The sequence below is a fragment of the Lactuca sativa genome, chromosome 4 (genome assembly GCF_002870075.4).
Source record: "Lactuca sativa cultivar Salinas chromosome 4, Lsat_Salinas_v11, whole genome shotgun sequence".
In the NCBI taxonomy this organism is placed as follows: domain Eukaryota; kingdom Viridiplantae; phylum Streptophyta; class Magnoliopsida; order Asterales; family Asteraceae; genus Lactuca; species Lactuca sativa.
Window position 1 is genome coordinate 346,747,319 of NC_056626.2, and position 20,747 is coordinate 346,768,065.

Sequence of the window (20,747 nt, forward strand, 5' to 3'; positions counted from 1 at the left end):
AAAACGGTGAACATAAAAATGTTGGTGAGTTCATAAGCTTGTTTGTGAAAATGATTTGTATAAACCACCAGAAAATCCGATATTTTCTGAAAACTGTTTAGTGTGTTTGTGTTAGATCTTGTTATAATGCATGTATGTTATTGTTTATTTGACTAAAAAGGTAAAGAGAATGTAGAGAGAATGTAACAGCATGTAAGGAGAATGTTCCCAAACAACCCGATGTTGCCTGTAAAAAAAAAGGTCTTCGGTAAACTTCATAATGTTAATTCCTCTAAGCGAGTCGTCATAACCATACTAAATAATGACAATTTCGCCTGTCTTGGCATCGTTGGACGCCGGTTTTGACTTTGATTATAAGGTTTTCATCACCCTAGACTGAGTTAGTCTAACTGTAGCGAACAACTGAGGTGTGGGGTGTCAACCCCGTATAGATCTATACACAAATCCCCGTTCTCCCTCCAAGAGACTCTGGTTATAACTACAGGCTACGATCGTACACTTAATAGGTGCCAACCGACAAAAACTCACTAGATCCTTAATCAAATTTACGCGAAGAAAAAGGTATAAACTCATTCCAGGCCTAATGATCCATGTAAGTGAACCACTAAGGCATCGCTAAACATGTAAATCATTTCAAGACCCAATTGGAATGAGATTATATAACATGGGCCCGAAATATATATGAAAGGACAACTAAGGCCCATTTCACATGTAAGGTATTTATAGGCCCAAATAGCACACGAATAGTATCCAAGGTCCGTCGCACATGTTAATGGGTCAATGAGGCCCAATTAACATATAAATAGTATACATGACCTATCACGCATAAAAATGGGCCACTAAAATCCAATAACCTAGAAAATGATCAAATTAAATCCGTTGGTTGGTTTATCATTGGTTTTGGCTCAAGTATACACTAAAATAGCATAAAAAGAAGAACACATATAAAACCCATTCGTAGGCCCAATAAACATGTAAGTGGACCACTAAGGCCCACTATACGTGTCTATTATTTCCAGGCTCAAAAGGAATATGAATGTCTATCCTGAGCCCAATATACATGTAAAAGGACACTAAGGCCCACTAAACATGCATATTATTTCCAGGCCCAATAAGGATATGAATATCTATCCCAAGCCCAATATACATGTAAAAGGACACTAAGGCCCACTAAACATGTATATTATTTCCAGGCCCAATAAGGATATGAATATCGTTTTTAACCCGTTTGTTATTGTTTTGTTTATTTTAGCTTGATTATTATAAAGTTGATATAAAAAGCTCACCTTTTTGTAAAAATGACGTTATTGGCCCAATAAGCCAAAAATTTAGGATTAAGACCCGATTTTTGTAAGAATAACATTTTAGTCTCCATTTTGTTCAAAACTTGTTTTGATAACTATTTTGTAGTAAAAATAACATTTTAAAACCCATTTTTATCAAAAATAACATTACTGGCTTGATTTTTGTGAAAATACACATTTTCTGGTTTTTGAGCTTTTCCGACCTAGTTGTTTGAAAATTTGTAGAAAAATCATCGTAAGTCGAAATTTGGATCCGTAAACTCTCAAAGTTTAGAAATTTTCTCTACTTTGTTCACAATTTTTCTCATAATTTTTGGTGGCTTCAAACTAGTGTGAAATTGCTCACTTTCACAGGTTGGCCCAAAATTATTTCAAATATGATAGGCAGTTTTGTAAAATTCACCAAAAACTGTAGAAACATCGTATGAAAACATGAGAGTAGTCATTTTAAACATATAAATCTGAAATTTATCCATGTAAAACAGTTTTGAAAAAAATTACCATTAAGAGGCTCAAAACAGTCCGGGTGTGGACCAAAACTTTTCTGTCAAGGGCTGTTTTGTGAGCTTAGTTTATAGATCCTTGAACATAACACTCATTTTTGCTATATCTAGTATACAAATCGCAGATCTACAAGTTTACATGTATTATATGTGATAAAACATACTTTTCTCAAGTTTCATATATAGATCCTAGTGATACACTTCACTTTTCTTGACATATTCTTAGATTGGTGAAGTAATCATCACATAATCACCAAATAATTCATGGAAAACACACATAGTCATGCATATACACATAGATCTACACAAAGCAACTTGTATTCTCCCCCAAAAATCATATAAAAACATAAAACAAGGGGTATGAACTCACCTTGCTTTGTTTGTTCTCGGTTTGAAGAAGAAATGGAAAAGGTTCGGCTCTAGCAAGCCTTCCTTGAATAGATCTTGAGCTCTAAGATGTTCTAAGAACATTATTTACGAAAACAAGAGTGTAAGGGGAGTAAAGGTGTTCAAAGATGAAGTAATACACTTGGGTTTGTAAGATCTTACCAAAATAAATGAGTTCTTGATGAAGAATTTCCCTTGAAACACCCTATAGTCTCGAAAATTTAAAGAGTATTGAAGGAGTTCTTGAGTGTTTTTGGAAGGAGTTGTAACTTGAAAATGAGTGGGGTGAGAGGAGGGGCTTGGCCGAGAGTTAGAATAAAAGAGAGAAAAGGACTAGACTTTGTTGTTTGTGGGATAATCTTCTCCTAGAAACATGAGATTTATCTTTGATACATGAGGGTTAAACATGTGTTGTCAAGCATGTGTTTAATCCTTATCCATCTCTCTCTCTCTCTCTCTTTTTTTTTTTAATATGTGTGGGCCGAGATTTGGGCTAGGAGGTAGGATGTGGATTAATTTGGGCCATTACTTGTCTTAGCTTGAAATCATGAGGCCCAATTAATTATTTTTCGGCCCATTGGGCTCTTAAGTTGATTCACGTCCCAACATGGTAAAAAGGAATTGGTTTATGGCCTATTAAGGTTAATTAAGTCATTTATGGACCAACAAGGCCCATTAGGGTTAGGATGAATCATTTAGACCCAAATGGCCCAAAATGTTATAGATTGATGAATTGATAATTATTGGTCCCTTAGGCCCAATAAGAGAATCCTAGTCCATAATGAACTTGATTCGGGATTTCTAAGGTTTCTAACCCTTATCTGAGCATATGAGATATATTTGAATGAGAGTGGAGTGTAGTATTCACTTAGAGTACAAGTCATTACACTAGGTGAATGATTACATGAAAGTAGAATTTCCTAGCAAAAATGCTAGTTGTGACAGAGCAACCCTAAACGACTGACCCTTCAAATCTATTTATAGGGCAAATTTTCCATTTTCCATGTCGTGGACAGTGTTTCCACGTCGTGGGCTTGATCGTCACTGCATGCTTCATCGCAAGTTGCGTATGGGGGACTCCAGGAGGTGTCAGAAGACTTACCACCTCGTGGCACTGCTTGCCACGTCGTGGTATCTGACACAACTTTGGGTTTTGTGCCTTGAACTTCAGAAATTCATAACTTTCGCATACGAACTCCGTTTTCGATGTTATTTATATCGACACGTAGGTAAAAGCAAGATCTACAACTTCCATTTAGATTCCATCGGCTAATTTTGATTTATTTTTATTGTATTATTTTTATATTATTTTTAGTAGGCCGGGACAGGAAAACTTCGTTATAAACTCATAACTCCTTCGTCTGACGTCCGTTTTCGTCTGTCTTTCCGTCATTGCACTACTATCGATGAGATCTTCAATTCTCATTTAGATTGTTTCAGCTAAATATCGCTCTAACATAAATTCACTATTTACGTCGCGTTGCGTCGTGCTGGTTCTTTCGCGAAACTTCGACAGGTCATAACTTCTTTGTTATAATTCGGATTTCGGCGTTCTTTATATGTACGGAATCCTTGTAACATATAATATAAATTAGTTAAGATTAATCCTTCTAAATAATCTTCCATATAAAAGTCATTTTTTGATGCTTATCGTCTCTAAATTGATTAGCTCTGATCTACGGGCGGTACAATTATCTCCCCCTTAGGATGATTACGTCCCAGAATCATCAACGAAATAGGACTTGTATAATGATTCCATACGCTATCTCTTCATCCTAGGTAATAACCATAACTTCTATGTTTCTTCGAAAGAGTATCTAACTCTAGGGCTTCTTGACTGCAAACGATGCTTAATCTTGCATCTGCTTTTCGTAGTATGTTGGACTTTCAATCATAACCTTCAAGTTAAAAAATAAGTCCTCATTTTGGAGTCCTTCTTCTTCTTAGGATAAATACTTTCCTTTATCTATTGTAACAGACCGATGGGTCGTGCTCCATGACCTCTCATCACATGATGCAATGCTTAGAATCAGGTCTTTTAGAGTTAAATTCCAGAATGGAATATACCTTCCTTCATATTCTAATGTGATATAATCACATTTCAACATGTAGCATTTCTAGCTACAAACTTCATTAACAACGAGCGCGATACAATCGATCGTATTAATTTCGACCTTCTGACTTACGTCAGAGGTTACCTCAAATTTGGTTCTCTAAACCACGTAACATACTCACCGTAGTTGGACTCAATTTGATATGACCACTAGGGTCAGAATAACAACCATCTTACTAGTCACTATCGAAACCAGGGTAATGACACACTTGAACAAAACAGAATCAATTGCTAGCTTCTTGGTAACTTTGTGACTTTCCCTGATCCAAGTGCGAGTCCTGTGCTTCCGGTAGTATATGCATCTACTATCTTTCACACCTACTCATACTCGTCCCAAGTATTGTCTTGCAGTCCCCAAGTCCTAAAATCACAAAACATTTAACACATACGAATGTGTCCAAATAATCATAAACAATTTCCCTAGACTCTACTAGGACTTCTTCATTGCTCGATATTCAATCATCAACTCTACTTCAACTCGATTGGTGATGGAAATACCAGATGATGAGACAACTTCAAGAATTTCACCAATCGTTCCATCATCCTGCCAATCGAAGGTTCACTTCAGACGTACCGTACTCCTTTAAACGTACTGTTATTTCATAAGACATACTCTAAAGGCAAGATACCACTCTTACAATATCTTCTGATAGGTGTCATCCACTATCATAAGCATTCTTCATTTCCTCCATTTACTTAATTTCTCTACGAGTCTTCACCATGACCTCTTGTACATCCAAGCAGACATTCGGTGTACCAAGCGAGAATTTAAAGATAAGAAAGTTTTAATTATGATAAACGTATAAATCTCCTTATCACTCCGAAACGTTTACATGCTAGTTCTAATATCGTAGTCATACGCTTAGAATCCTGTACACATAAGGTTTCCATATCCGGTCAGAAACAGACCACAGATCCGAACAAATAATAGCATCGATATAGCTATCACACAAGACATTTAACACATAAAAGCATCTTAGGCATCATTCCTAAAATAAACTAGTGCTCGTGTCTATTTAGGTGTAGTACCTAAATTCATTTGACACATTCCTCAGAATCATTGCTTAGCATTCTAGTTTAAGTCTAGAAATTTCCTACAAATTCCTAGTTCGCTTAAACTTGGCTCTGATACCAACTGTGACATCCCCAATTTCTCGGCCAGAAAAGACCGATTTGTGTATGCTTTATTTTTAAAATTAGAGTAATCGTTTAAAGAAAACGGTTGCGGAATTTGTTCCCAAAACAAAATATGATAAGAATTTATCACAGAATTTCTTTAAAGAAATGTATTTTCATTATATAACAAAATCTTGGGATGTCATGTTTCGATACAGACACATAAGCATAAACAGAACTTACATTATTTACACTAAAGATTTTACATCTCCTTTAATCTCTCCGTGAAATATATCTTCGTATCGATACATGTGATACAAAGAAAACTGAGTGGGTCAGGCTTGGGAGCCTGGTGAGCATATAGGGTTTTCATCCCACAATGTTATATCATATAAATATATATAAAACATCCAAACTTATATAATTTAACCATATAAAAGCAACTCTTACCCCACCCCATCGATCCTCAGAACGACACGGTCTAAACTCTCGTATCTAAACTTTTCCTCTTTATCTGATCCCTACTCACAGATCTAAACTAATCTCTCCACCTGATCCATACTCTCGGACCTAAAACTATGCCCAATCCATACTCCCGGACTAGGGACAATTTACTATACCTAAATCCTATTCTGATCCATACTCCCGGATCTAAACTGGGCCCAATCCATACTCCCGGACTAGGAGACAATTTACTATACCTAAATCCTGTTCTGATCCATACTCCCGGATCTAAACTGTGCCCAATCCATACTCCCGGACTAGAGACAATTTACTATAGCTAAATCCTGTTCTGATCCATACTCCCGGATCTAAACTGTGCCTAATCCATACTCTCGGACTAGGGACAATTTACTATGTCTTAATCCAGACTCTCAGATTAATAACAAGTTTATCTCTTTTCCTATTCCATATTCTCGGATCTAAATCCAATCTCTTGATCTAATCCATACTCACGGATCTAAAACTAACCTCTTGATCTGATCCATACTCACAGATCTCATCTATCCATTTCCTACCCAACATACTTGTAGTTACAAAATACATATATAGTTTAACTCATAAAAACCTATATAGTTCATCCATTCCACCAACATCTCAAATAAACAACAATATATAAACACATAGCACGTATTTTATAGCAAATACTTCATACTTATGTGTTAAAAGAAAGTAACTATACACTCACCCAAAACATATACTTAATATATTCAAACAATACTTGTATTATAATCGTGTTTATGAAAGGGACTATAAACTCACTTGATTAGACGATGCTCGGACAGCACTACGGCTCTTCAAGTAGATATTCTTTGGTGAAACCGAGGTATCTTCACACACCGGGTTTCTCGCGGACAGAGCTTCGGCTCGGAAACTCTTTTCTTCTCGGGATCTTCAGACTTCAGGACTCGCTTCGGGTCACGGGATGATATCGGGGCTTCGGGGGGTTAAAATAGGGCTTAGAGGGTGTATCGGGAGTGGGAGAGAAGAGATGGAGCAACCCTAAACGGCTGGCCCTTCAAATCTATTTATAGGGCAAATTTTCCATTTTCCACGTCGTGGACAGTGTTTCCACGTCGTGGGCTTGATCGTCATTGCATGCGTCATCGCAAGTTGCATCTGGGGGACTCCAGGAGGTGTCAGAAGACTTGCCACGTCGTGGTATCTGACACAACTTTGGGTTTCGCGCCCCGAACTTCAGAAATTCATAACTTTCGCATACGAACTCCGTTTTCGACGTTCTTTATATCGACGCGTAGGTAAAAACAAGATCTAAAACTTTCATTTAGACTCTGTCGGCTAATTTTGAATTTATTTTTATTATATTATTTTTAGTAGGTCGGGATAGGAAAAATCCGTTATAAACTCATAACTCCTTCGTCTGACGTCCGTTTTCGTTTGTCTTTCTGTCGTTGCACTACTATCGATGAGATCTTCAATTCTCATTTAGATTGTTTCGGCTAAATATCGCTCTAACATAAATTCACTATTTGCGTCGTGCTGGTTCTTTCGCGAAATTTCGACAGGTCATAACTTCTTCGTTATAACTCGGATTTCGGCGTTCTTTATACATACAGAATCCTTGTAACATATATTATAATTTAGTTAAGATTAATCCTTATAAATAATCTTCCATCAAAAAGTCATTTTTTGATGCTTGTCGTCTCTAAATTGACTAGCCCTGATCTACGGGCGTTACATGGTCCCTATGACATGAAATTGTAATGGTCCTTTTAGTAGGAAAAACATTGCAGAAATGGTCCTTGTGGCAAGAAACTGTTATAGAATGGTACATGAAGCAGTAAACTATAACAAAATAGTCCATATAGTACGAAAAATATTGCAAAAATGGTCAATGTAGTAGGAAAACAATACATAAATGGTCTATGTAGCAGGAAACATTACATAAATTATCCCTTTATGAAATAGTTGTAGCCACACATACAGTCTAATAGCTAAATTTATATTAATTGTTTTTTTTCATACTTTTTTTTGTATCTATGTTCTAAAAAGAAGGGCATGGGTTACACTGCAAAATCTGCAACATGGAAGATGAGTAGCGATTTTCAAGTTGAATTCTTTAGTAACTGTTTAACAGGAACTCAAAAGAAGGGCATGAAAATTTGTATCATTTCCGAGTTGATTTTTCAGTACTTGTTTATGCAGACACCTTAAGTACAGGATGTGGTATACTGATTTGACTTCATTGTACTTTTTTGAGATATGTATTGAGCATTGAGTTGTTATATTCATGATCATTGAGGCGATTTTCATCATTTATGGGATGTCTTCATTTTTTTTTTTAAATTTTTTGATGTAAAACATGTATACAAGGTAAACTGGCATCCATGATCCACTTATGTTGTATTATTTTTTGAATTAAAGAACTTAAGTTTGATTAATATTAATACATGATCATTGAAGTGTGGTTGGATTTGTATTATAGCATTTGGTGAATGGATTTGTATGTGGATATGTTGGTGGTGATTGTAAGCTAACGATTTGGGAGTTGTGTACACATAAACACCAAGCATCTATTCTTCATGAATGATAAAGAAGTGAACTAGTTATCTTTTAATCTGTATAACAAATGGGTTATTGCCACAACTTCTTTAGATACAACAACTTATTTGCCTGACATTAGGAAATTGACATCAACTTTACATGTTTGTTCAAAGGATCTTACTAGGTTTGTCCTTGTGGGTGGTTTTATTTGAACCGATAACATTTTAGTTTTTTAGTCTTAAATTTACTGTGTTGTTTATTTTATCTTATGTATGCAACACAATTACAAATATTATTTCAAGAGATAGAAAGATAATTGGATAGATTTGTAATCTACATAACTAATATACAAAGGAATGAAATTAATATGCTATAAAAATAAGATAAATCAACATATTGTTTATATATTTGTCAACCTGTTCACTGGACCGGTATCATACTAGTTTTTTCGGGCATTTCAATTCCACATTAAAAAGTCTGAAAGTTATATCATAATGTTTCAACCTTACACTATATTTAATATTATATATAATGTTGGTGAATAGTGTAACATTAAATTAAATATAGTGTTACATTATTCATCAACACTAAATATAATGTTGAAGTTTCATTTGTACAATTTAGTAATTTTGAACTTAGCTATATTTTATTTATTTTATATAATTATATTATTTATTAATAACCTTATTTTTGTTATCATAATACTACATTCGTTCCATATTTATTATTTATTTTTGACTTTTGAAGTTTCTATTCTTTAACTTTAACCTTAAATATTTTTATTTTTGATATATAATACTTGATGCAAAATATATGAACTTTTGTTTTAAATGTCTTTTTATTTGTATAAGTTTTATCAAGTAATATATAACACAAATAAAAATATTTAAAATCAAAGTTGAAGATGGAAGTGTCCATTGATTTTGAGGGTCTCGTGTACTAAACAAAAATGAAATCATAAATATAATATTTTTATGTATAAATAAAATTCGTTAATAATACGATAAATTAATAAATTTTATAAAAAAATAAAAAAATGATAATATGATACTGTATCTAATATGGTACAGATATATAATTTTTTTTGGTCTCTTTATCACATGAGCCGTATGCAATAGCCCACATTACACATATCACACATCTTTCAAAGATATCATTGTATATCGATTGATACATAAAAAGAATCCTAGTAAACTATAGACATTGCCGACTTGACTTGATGTATAAATGAGAGAGATAGAGTCATAGAGAGACGAGGGCAATAAAAAAAAAATCCTTATCCTAACGATTTAGATTATAAAAACCTAGTGGATAAGGAGGTTTATAAAATGATATAAACATAGTATTACACTATTATCTTTTACGAAAGTATTTTTAAAATCTATTTTTCTTTTCAAAGCAAACAATGAATTTATTGGATTTTAGATTCAAATCCCTTCAAAACTTTTTAAATACCACAAAGGCACAAACCACCAAATGTCCCCAGAAGTTATTTTATTGGTTGGACTTTGAAGTTTGAAAACGTGACAGAATATAATTGCTTATTTATTAAAAATTTAAATTTTATTTTAAAAAATAATCAAATACATTTTAAAACTTGGTCAATAACAGCCGAACGTTTCATTTTAAGAAAGACAACATCCACCAAGAATCACATTCCATGGCTTGTAAATATTTTTTTCCTGAAAATCGAAAGGTTTAATAAATTAAGAATATACCAACAAGCAAGTTGCTGGAATAGCTCAGTTGGTTAGAGCGTGTGGCTGTTAACCACAAGGTCGGAGGTTCAAGCCCTCCTTCTAGCGTTTTATTTTCTATACCTTTCTTACTTTTCTCATTATCTTCTTTCTAGCATTAGAATATATTATTTAGTCATAAATATTTTTATTTTAAGAAAACTGCAAAACCAATTATTTTCGGAAGATTTTATGGTGAATTTGGCCCTCACCTAAACGCAACTAAATAAATTCCCTTGAAGCTTTATAAAATAACATATTTTATAATAAATTACGTTAAAACTTTGTAAAATGAACTGATTTTTGAGTAAATTACACGAATGGTCCCTATGGTTTAGAGTAATTTACTCGCTTGGTCCATAACTTATTTTTCTTAACTCGGGAGGTTTCTACTATTTGTTTTTATTACGCGTTTGATCCTTACTGTTTGTTTTTGTTACGTGCTTAGTCCCTATCTTAACTAAAAGGCTATTATTTAAATAAGGAAAAATGATGGAGTAAGTAAGGTAAGGTGATAGGGTGGATCAAGAGTGTGTTTATTTAAATCAATTAAAAAATCAAGGGTAAAATAGTCTTTTTAGGTAAGATAGGGACCAAGTGCGTAACAAAAACAAACGGTAGAGACCTCTTGAGTTAAAAAAATAAGTTAGGGACCAAACGTATAAATTACCGTAAACCATAAGGACCATTTTTGTAATTTACTCGTGTCTTCATTATATTATTACTAAATATTTTATTATTGTGGGGGCCGTCCTCTCCACCGGCTTATGTGTTTTCATGTAGTCATCCTCAACGACATCAATTACACTGACTTTTTTGACTTTGCTACTAACCAAACAATTCCATCTACCCACACAAACCTTTCTTATTGAGTTATTGTCATACGAACTCCCTTCTCATCCTTTATAGACCAGGACCTTCTCGTACCACCGATGACACCACTGTTTTCCTGTACGACAAAACCAAAAGCTAAATTCATAAACTAAAATGAAAACAAAAAGCCAAAACAATAACATCAAAATGACATTCACAATCAATAAACGAAATCAAAATTTTAAAGGACATGTACATAATTTGAAGAGTCACCAAATAACACACAATTAAGAGAGAATGACTTAAAAAGGTAATATATTTTTTGATTTGTACACATTTAGTCATTGATTTTTTTTCCTCCATATTTACCCATTGAACCTGTTAAACAGTATACATTTAGTTTTTATGATCGGCTACTCCAGGTTAGCTGGTAAAAATGACTTGATAGGGTAATATATTTCTCACTTTGTACACATTTAATCCTTAATATTTTTGTACATATTTAGTCATTGATATTTTTTGTTGCAAAATAAGTCATTTTTGCTTTTGTACTCATTCAGTACTTATGAATGATTTCTTTAGTTTTTTCTCACGACATCTTATGTGGGATAGTCATATGGTGGTGGGATAGGTTGAGGTGGTCCTGTTATATGTTGTAGGCCAAGATACCTGATGTGGGCCGGCTATAAGCCGTAGACACGGAGGCTAGAGAAGAGCGGTTGGGATAAGGTGGCATGCCGACAAATCTTGGGTATTCCAGTCCGATGATTGAGTGAACATGTTGCATGTTGGCAATCCAGTCCGATGACTGATTGGGCCAAGGTATTCCAATTTGATGAGTGTGGGCCGTTATGCATGATAATACATTTGTTGTATCGGGTATTTTTGGGGAAACTCACTAAACTTTGTGATTACCCAATTATTTATGTTTTTAGGTTCTATCGTTGATCGTGGGAAGACGAATGCATGACTGTAGACACTAATCAACAATATTGAGGATTCCGTGTTTCTTATATTACTCCGATTTTCGATAAATGTATTTTGGAATAAACATTTTATCTTAATAATGGATTTATAGTTAGAGACTTTTGCCGTATTTAAAAATGAAATTTTTGTTTGTGAAAATGAGACGTTACACATAAACATCAACAACCCCACACACTTCATCAATGATTGTCCAACATAAGATGTCATGAGAAAAACTTAAATAAATCATTCATAAATATTGAATGAGTACAAAAACAAAAATGACTTATTTTGAAACAAAAAATATTAAGGACTAAATGTGTACAAAAATATTAAAGACTAAATTTGTACAAAATGAGAAATATATTACCCTATCAAGCCATTTTTCCTGGCTAACTTGAATTAACCGGTCATAAGGACTGAATGTGTACAGTTTAACAAGTTGAAGGGGTAAATGTTGACGAAAAAAAACTCAGTGACCAAATGTATAAATCGAAAAATATATTACCATTTTAAGTCATTATCCCCACAATTAATCCGCAAACAAAATTAGTTTGTTTTTATTTCACATTTTTAAATATTATTAAGAAGGCAAGCCAAGAAGCTAGCAAAAATTACAAAGAAAAGAAATAGTTAAAAGAGGATTTGGGATCCAATCAATCAATTAGCCTTACATTTACTATACCTATTAACAAACAAAAAATAAGATTAATCAATAACACTATAAAAAATGCAATCACGTCAAGAAGGCTTTTCACCGGCTTCTCACCAAACACTGTCTGTTAACTTAGACTTATTCCTTTTTGACTCTCATATATATATATATATATATATATATATATATATATATATATATATATATATATATATATATATATATATATATATATATATATATATATATATATATATATATATATATATATATATATATATATATATATATATAAAAGAGTTAATTAGTAAAGAGGGTATCTTTTGTGTGAATAGTTTCCCACTCTTTGTACCGAATTGTTCTTTTATTCTCTAATATCATAACTAACTGGTATAACTTTTTGAATAATAACAAAGTCCTTTTAGAATGGCTCTCAAAAGCTAAAAGAGTTAGCAAATAGTTTAAGAGAGAGAAATAAATAATTATTAATTCTTTATATCTTGATAAATTAATTAGAAGCTAGTTGGAGTTAATTAAAATTAATTTGATATTGATTAAACAGTGATTTAATTGTAATTTAATAGTTGAATAATTAAAATATTATGGAGTCTTGTAACATCCTGTTTCGAATTGTTCCAATCATGAATTAGTGATCAAAGGATGGTGTACTATCAAGCTACATATAACTGAAAGGTTACGTTTTGGATCAAGTTGGAGTAGGATAATGCATCTTGGTTGCTCGGGTATTCAGTTTGAGCTTTTGGACAAAAGGGGTATTTCAGTAATTTGCCAGGTCAGGTTTTTATGGAAAGTGGATTTGAGTTCAGGATACTTTATGACAAGCAGGAATTGATAATAATGGTGAGTGTCTCGATACCTTTCAGTGGATATATGAAGGGTTGGGATCGGAGTTGTATCGAGCGCATTAGGGTCTTCAGAAGAATTAGGGTTTTTGGGAGATGCCCTAGTTCGTGGGGCGTACCAAGGTGGTACTCAGGGCATACCGAGGAGAAGGGACTACGCGAGGCATAGCTAGGAGGAACGTGCAGCATAGGTACGAGGATTGGGTCAGGGTGCGCGGCCTCATACACGACCCGTACGAAAAGATACACGGGGCGTACGAGGGTCAGATTGGAAACCCTAATCTTAGGGTTGTACCCTATACAAACATAATGTTAACCTCACTCTTCATTTCCTAAAGCAGCCCCCACCCTCTAAAACCCTAGAAATCATCATATATCATTCATGGTGACATTTTGAGCTTATGGAGTCCATTTTTGGGGATGATTGGCCCAATTTCAAGAAGATGGAGCTTGATGCAAAGATGAGAATCAAGGAGGAGCTTATGGATGTGGCTTTTGGGACTCATTCTCAGCTTGATGAAGGTATAAAGCTTTGAACTTGATCATTCATCTCTTAGATCTACCATTAATGGGTTTTGGTGCATTTTGGTCCCAAGTATGAGATCTAGTGGTCTTGATTTCATTCCAGGAGCTTTGAGTTTCTCCTCTTAGTGTTTCTGAGGTTCAAGGTCCATAAAGTTGGTACCTTTAGATTCTAAGACCATCTATGTTGGAGTTTGAGTCATTTCCATGAAAGTAGTGTAACACCGTAAATTTTCAAACAAATTTTTTGTTTTAAAATCACATAATTCTCATAACACATTTCATAAAATCCCAGTTATCTCATTAAGAAACACAACACCACAATTAATTGATTAATAACCCAGAATCCTAAAAACATAACTCTTTCTCTTGTGTGTACAATCAAGCCGGCACCTTCCCGCGATCATGATAAGAACCTGAAACACTTAACACATAACACGGTAAGCACGAATCTTAGTGAGTTCCCCAGTATACCACACATATCACATTATCCTCTCATGGCTATACTCGAATAAGACCCCCGATCAATGGGTCTCAGTGGGACCCTCCGGTCCCACAACTCAGATGGACCCTCCGGTCCTAACTCAGTAAGCTCAGAATAATACACAACATAAATCACATAGACATAATGCAGGATATCATAGTACTCAATATAAGCACATAAGACCCTCTGGTCACACAACTCAGATTACCACACTAGGTATGTATAGTTAGAAGACTCACATCGTAAGCAAGTAAGCAAATAACCTCGTACTCGTATCTCGAACTAGCCGCCGCTTAACACATAGGGTAAATATCTCTAATTAATACTCTTTTCACGACTCTAAATAAACCAAAGGTTTTTCTTTCTCTCTCTAACTGTTGAAGTGCGTAAAAGATCATTTTACTCCTCCATGGTCTCTGTAACGCCTGTGTTTCCGGGCTTGCCATTTTTAGCAATGTAATAGTCTAGGTTAACCTTTGCAACCTGTTTTGAAATAATAAGAGTGTGTTATTTGAGTATTATGTGTTTTGTGCTTAATTTCTTAATTATGTGGTTTGATTAATTAAGAATAAAAATAAGCGTCAAAATTTAAGTGCAAAATAAACTTGATATCTTTGGATAATGTTGTAGTAGTTGAAACGAGGTTTCCGAATATATATAGAACGCCCAAATCTGACTTCGTATGAGGAAGTTATGATTTATTGAAGTTTCGACTTAGCGGTATGCAGCCTGAAATATTCAATTTGAGATCGAGCGGTTTTTAGCCGAAACAATCTAAACGAGAATCAAAGATCTCGTTGTTGGTATCGAAGCGATGAAAAGTTAGGCGAGAACGGATGTCAAACGAAGAAGTTATGAATTTATAACGAAGTTTTCCTGTCCGGGCCTACTAAAAATAAATAATAAAAATAAATTCAAAATTAGCCGACAAAGTCTAAACGAAAGTTGTAGAGCGTAGTCTCACCTACGCGTGGATATAAAGAACATCGAAAACGGAGTTCGTATGAAGAAGATATGAATTTCCGAAGTTTATTAAATATTTAATATTTAAATTTAATTATAAAAGCCGGCATTATCCGAAGAGGAGTCACCGATCTGATCCGAGGTACGCCGAGCGTACCCCGATGCATGCACCGCCTCGCACTCAAGTGACTTCGGATGAAAAACGACATGACGATTTCGGACCAGTACGCCCCGCGTAAGGCCGTACGCCCCGTGTACTCCGAGGCTCCAGCCTCCTATAAATAGGATGCGAGGGCAGCCGACTCAATTGCTCTTTTTCTCTCTTTTCTCTCCCGTTTGCATCGATTTGCGTGCCAGAAGTACCCCGAAGCCCCGGTATCATTCCCGAGCCCCGAAGCAAGTCCCGAGGTCCTGAAGATCCCGAGAAGTAAGATTCCCGAGCCGAAGCTCTGCCCGCGAGAAGTTCGATTTTTGTGAAGATCTTCCAGATCTGCCGAAGAATACTACTTCTACAATCCGTAGTGCTGTCCGATCATCTTCTGATCAAGTGAGTGTATACTACCTTTCATAAACACGATAATAATACAAGTATGGTTTGAGTGTATTAAGTATATTGTTGTTTATATGCGTGAGTGTGTAGTTACTTTCTTCTAACGCATAATTATGAAGTATTTTATACGAAATACGTGTTATGTGTACAATTTTGTTGTTATGTGCGTGAATGTATATTCACTCTCTTCTATCTCATAGATCTGATTTATTTTCTATGAAATACGTGTTATGTGGGTGTGCCTCATCTGTTATGTGGAATATGTATTGAATGAAAATGCTATACAGGTTTTGAACTATGTATAAAAATATATACTTTTATCTACTAATATGTTGGGTAGAACATGGGTAGATAGTTGGTGTGTAATAAACAGATGAGAGACCTCGATGTTGTTGTTGTTGTTGATCTAGTTATTCAGCGGAGTATGGATAACGACCACGGACTCTTTCTAGACAGTCCAGTGGAAAAATAGCAGGTTCATAACCTGTAGGTGTTGTGAACGATGTGTTCACCGGTGTACTCTATCCCCCTCATGGTTGCCTTTAGGATATCTATTGTTGAGGAAACCCCTTAGCAGTAATGTCCGTCCCGATGAAAATCCTAGATTAGGTCCCTTGAGATAGATGTTGTTTTAGGGACGTAAAGTGAGGATAACGGGAATGGGTAATTGGGATATTGTTGGTTGGTGAAATTAAATATAATTATTTATTGTGGGTTGAAAACCCTATATGCTCACCAGGCTCCCAAGCCTGACTCACTCAGTTTTATTTGTATTACACGAAGTGGCGCAAGGGCATAAGATGGATGAATCATCGAGTTGTTTTGTTTACAAGTCTGTATATGTATACATTTGTTGAATGACTTGTAATGTTATCGTTTATGCTTTATGGTCTGTATCGGAACATGACATCCCGAGTTTTGATTATATAATGAAAATGCATCTCTTGATGAAATGCTTTGATAAATATTATTTTATCATGTTTTGTTTTGGGAACAAATTCCGCAACACTTTTAAATCGAAAGGATTTCACAATGCTCTCTCCCTGATAGTCCCAAGTGATTACTCCCACTCAGATCCACTCACTCTCTTACCACCCCGTGATCTCACCCTCAAGTCACCACCCCACTGAGTTCAGTAACTCATCCTTAGTGGCCCAATCATAGACAGGTACACCCACCCACCCAGATTAAGCACCACCATTCTTGATGTAAATTCTCATAGACAAGGCACTTCCTTGGTATAATTATATTTGTGGACAATTCCTTCTCTGGAGGCAATTAACTGATAGGTTCCCTCTGGAGCAATAGTCACTCGGTACTCCACTTGCCATCTCACAAACTCGAGTATCAAAATAACGCAAAATTTTAGGGCCTCATACTTGAATACCTCGGTACACCATCACAAAACCTCACGATGTATTGCCTCAACCACTGATCTCCCACCCACGACATCATACTCGGATACCACAATGCACCATTCCAGAATCTCACAATGTCTCGCCTCCACCACTGATCTTCCACTCGCACAACTCGTAACTTTAAAATACTCCAACCCTTAATTTGAAACACGGAGGAATTGTCAATGACTCAAAATACATTGACGAAAATCTGAAACCTCATAGTCTTCTGATCAAAAACCATGCGAGAATACTTATCTCGACTCTATAGTTGGTTGCCAAAAGAACTTCTGCCCTTCCCGGAATGCAGCTAACCATCCATACATCAAAATGGTATTTCGGAAATCGAATCCAGACCTTAACGACCCATCCGCCTCGAACTCAAACAATTGCAATCCCGGACAATCCCTGACCTTAATAGATTTCCCTGACCAACTACCACTTGCCGTGGATACACTCGTCCTTTCAGGAACATGTACACATGCATTATTTTGCTCTGTATTGGCCTTGCCCACCACTACCCGAGTCTCATATATCCGTATTGCGGATCCTTATAACTCAATCCTCTAAATCTAAACTCAAATAAATTGCTAATCCACCCAAAGGAACACCCAATTCTCCCCTAATTAGGGTTTGAACCACCGCCAATTGGCATACCAACAGACTACTCCATGGACTATTTCACCAGGTACATCACACCTGAATCTTGGGACGTACTACGTGACACTCGATGATCTTCCCTTTAGAGACCAAGAAACCCTAAATGTACCATAAATCAGATGAAAATCTCAGAATCCTCCCAACATGACTATCTCTAGTTATCCTAAAATCTCAGACCGACACACTGCCGGATGTTCTAACTGTCCTGAATTAGTCTTGTCTCTCAATTTGGAAACAATGCACTATCACACACCTCGTCTTTGGTTCCGCGACCAATTCTCATTGCAACCTTCATAATCTATATTTTGTCGTTTTGGGCCCCTTAGTTTTGTATTTTTAGCATTTTGAGCCCAAAAATGGGTTTTAAGTCCAAGAATGTTCATATTAACAAACTTGGTCATTTTTCTAGACTTGATTAGTGTGAAATGGTATAAGTTACACTTATTTCATTCATCACATTGTAGATCTCGGTTTTTAGGTTCTTTTGGCTAGTATAAACATCACAATCACATAAGACCATACATATAAGCATAAATATCACACAAGGCATACATATACTCATAGATCTACACATTTGCTTGTATTCTCCCCCAAAAAACTTATAAAAACCGAAAAAGAGGGGGTATGAAGCTCACCTTTGGGTGTGGTTTCGGTTTTTGGAAGAAAATGAGAAGAAATTCGGCCTTAGCAACATTCCTTGGAAGATTTCGAACTTGAATGCTTCTTAGTTGCTAGATCATGAGTTTGAATGAATTAAGAGATGATTTTTGGATGAAATGAAGTAGCTAGTTTAAGGATCTAAGAGATTTCTTACCTTAGATGATGATTTTTGTGTAAAAATCCCCTTGATTCCTTCTTAGATCTCGAAATATGGATGAGTTATGAGAGAGTTTCCTTGAGAGAAAGTGAGTGAAATGTGTGTGTGTGTGCGATTGAACTCGGCCGAGAGCAAGAGAGAGAGGGAGAAAAAGAGTAGATAGACTTGGAAGTATGTGAGTGCATGGATGTTTGAGTCTTCATGCATGGATGTTGTTGGGTAGCGTAGCTTTTTGATGTATTGCGTCCATTGGGCTCGGTTATTAGTCCAAGTTTTGTTACTCCGGTTTGGGCCTGTCCAACCGTGAGCTGATAGGGTTCAATATAAATATATATGCTTGCGTGCATATTAGGTTAATGATTTTAGAAAACGATTGATAGCGATTACGATAGATCACAGATTATTTCTTCATCGTTCTTGTAAACCCTAAATCCTCTACAGTAGAAGTTCTTTATTGAGCTCCGCTGAGGATTGTTGATTAATCATTCGACATTCTTCGATCCATACTTGAGTTGTTTACAGTTTTCGTATTTATTATTTTACCTGTTATAAGATCTAATCGATCTTCAAGTTAGTTTTTTTTAACTCATCAATTGGTATCAGAGCAGGAGGCTGTGTAATTCATACACTTCTTTTCTGTGAAAAAGGTTTCGATTAGGGTTATTCCGCATTTACTGATATTTATTGAGCCATCATCCCATAATTGACATAACTCGATATTTATTGTTTTGCCCTAATTTAATACATTACAAGTCTGATCTTTTAACAGGTTATTCGATCAAGCATGGACGAGTCGCAATCCAATCCAATTAATATTTCGAACAACATTGGATCAACAACGAAGATTCCCATCCTTTACACCCACGATTATGAAGTCTGGGCACATCACTTTGAAGACTATATTATAGGATCTGAGGACAATGGATACCTCATCTAGGAAGCAATCGTCTCTGGACCTTTCGCTCATTCAGCAACTTCAAGGATTATTAAAACTCAGAAGGAGTGTAATGATCTTTTGAAAGACGTTAAAGATATTGCTCAAGACGAAAAAGATAAATTTCAGTGCAATATCAAAGCGTTGAGATTAATCAGATTCGCTCTTCAATCCGATACTTTCAGGCTGGTGAGTTCATGCACGACTGCAAAAGAAATATGCGACAGGCTACGAGAATTGTATTCTACGGACGAAGATCTTGAACACTCCATTCAAACCTTACTCTTGTCTGAGTTTGGTGAATTCAAGCAGGGGGCCGAAGAGACCGTGACTCAAACGTTCGATCGCTTCAATCATCTTCTTAGCAAGATGATTAAACATGACATTGAAAGGAAGCTTATTGAGCAGAAGGTTACGTTTTTGAATGGCCTCAGATATGAGTGGAGAGCTGTTGTGTCCACTGTTAAAGCGCATGAGCAATTTAAATCCTATTCTTTGGCGAAACTGGTAGGCATCCTGAAATCTCAAGAAAAGATCGTGTTACAGGAGAAGAGTGTGGTCTCTAGCTTGGGTTCGTTGGATCTTTTGTCCAAAAGCAAAGCGGTGATGGAAGAAGAAGATCTCAACTTGGAGGACTACGACCTCACTTTTGAAGACTATGCTATGATGGTGTCAAACCCCAAGAGGTTCATCAAGAAAAGATTTCCCACAAATAAGAATAGAAATTGGCAGGGAAGTTATAGTTCTGAAAAGGTCAAAGATGAACCGAAGGCAGAAGAATCAAAGAAGGAACCGAAAGCTGAAGGAGATTCGGGAGTGAGCTGCTATTACTATGGAGGAAAGAACCACTATGCAAAAGATTGCGTCCTCAAGAAAATGACAGAAAAGGATGACGAAAAGGATGAAGAAGCTTTGTTGCAGAGAAAGCTGGATGAGATCAGGAAGAAGAAATCTACTG

At 35.6% G+C, this 20,747-nt stretch overlaps 1 non-coding gene across 1 annotated transcript; it reads left to right on the forward strand.

Annotated features, from left to right (window-relative positions):
• The first annotated feature begins 10,160 nt into the window (after positions 1-10,160).
• TRNAN-GUU (transfer RNA asparagine (anticodon GUU)) lies at positions 10,161-10,234 on the forward strand. The gene has a single exon. It is a non-coding gene; the product is annotated as a tRNA-Asn (tRNA).
• Positions 10,235-20,747: the final 10,513 nt, after the last annotated feature.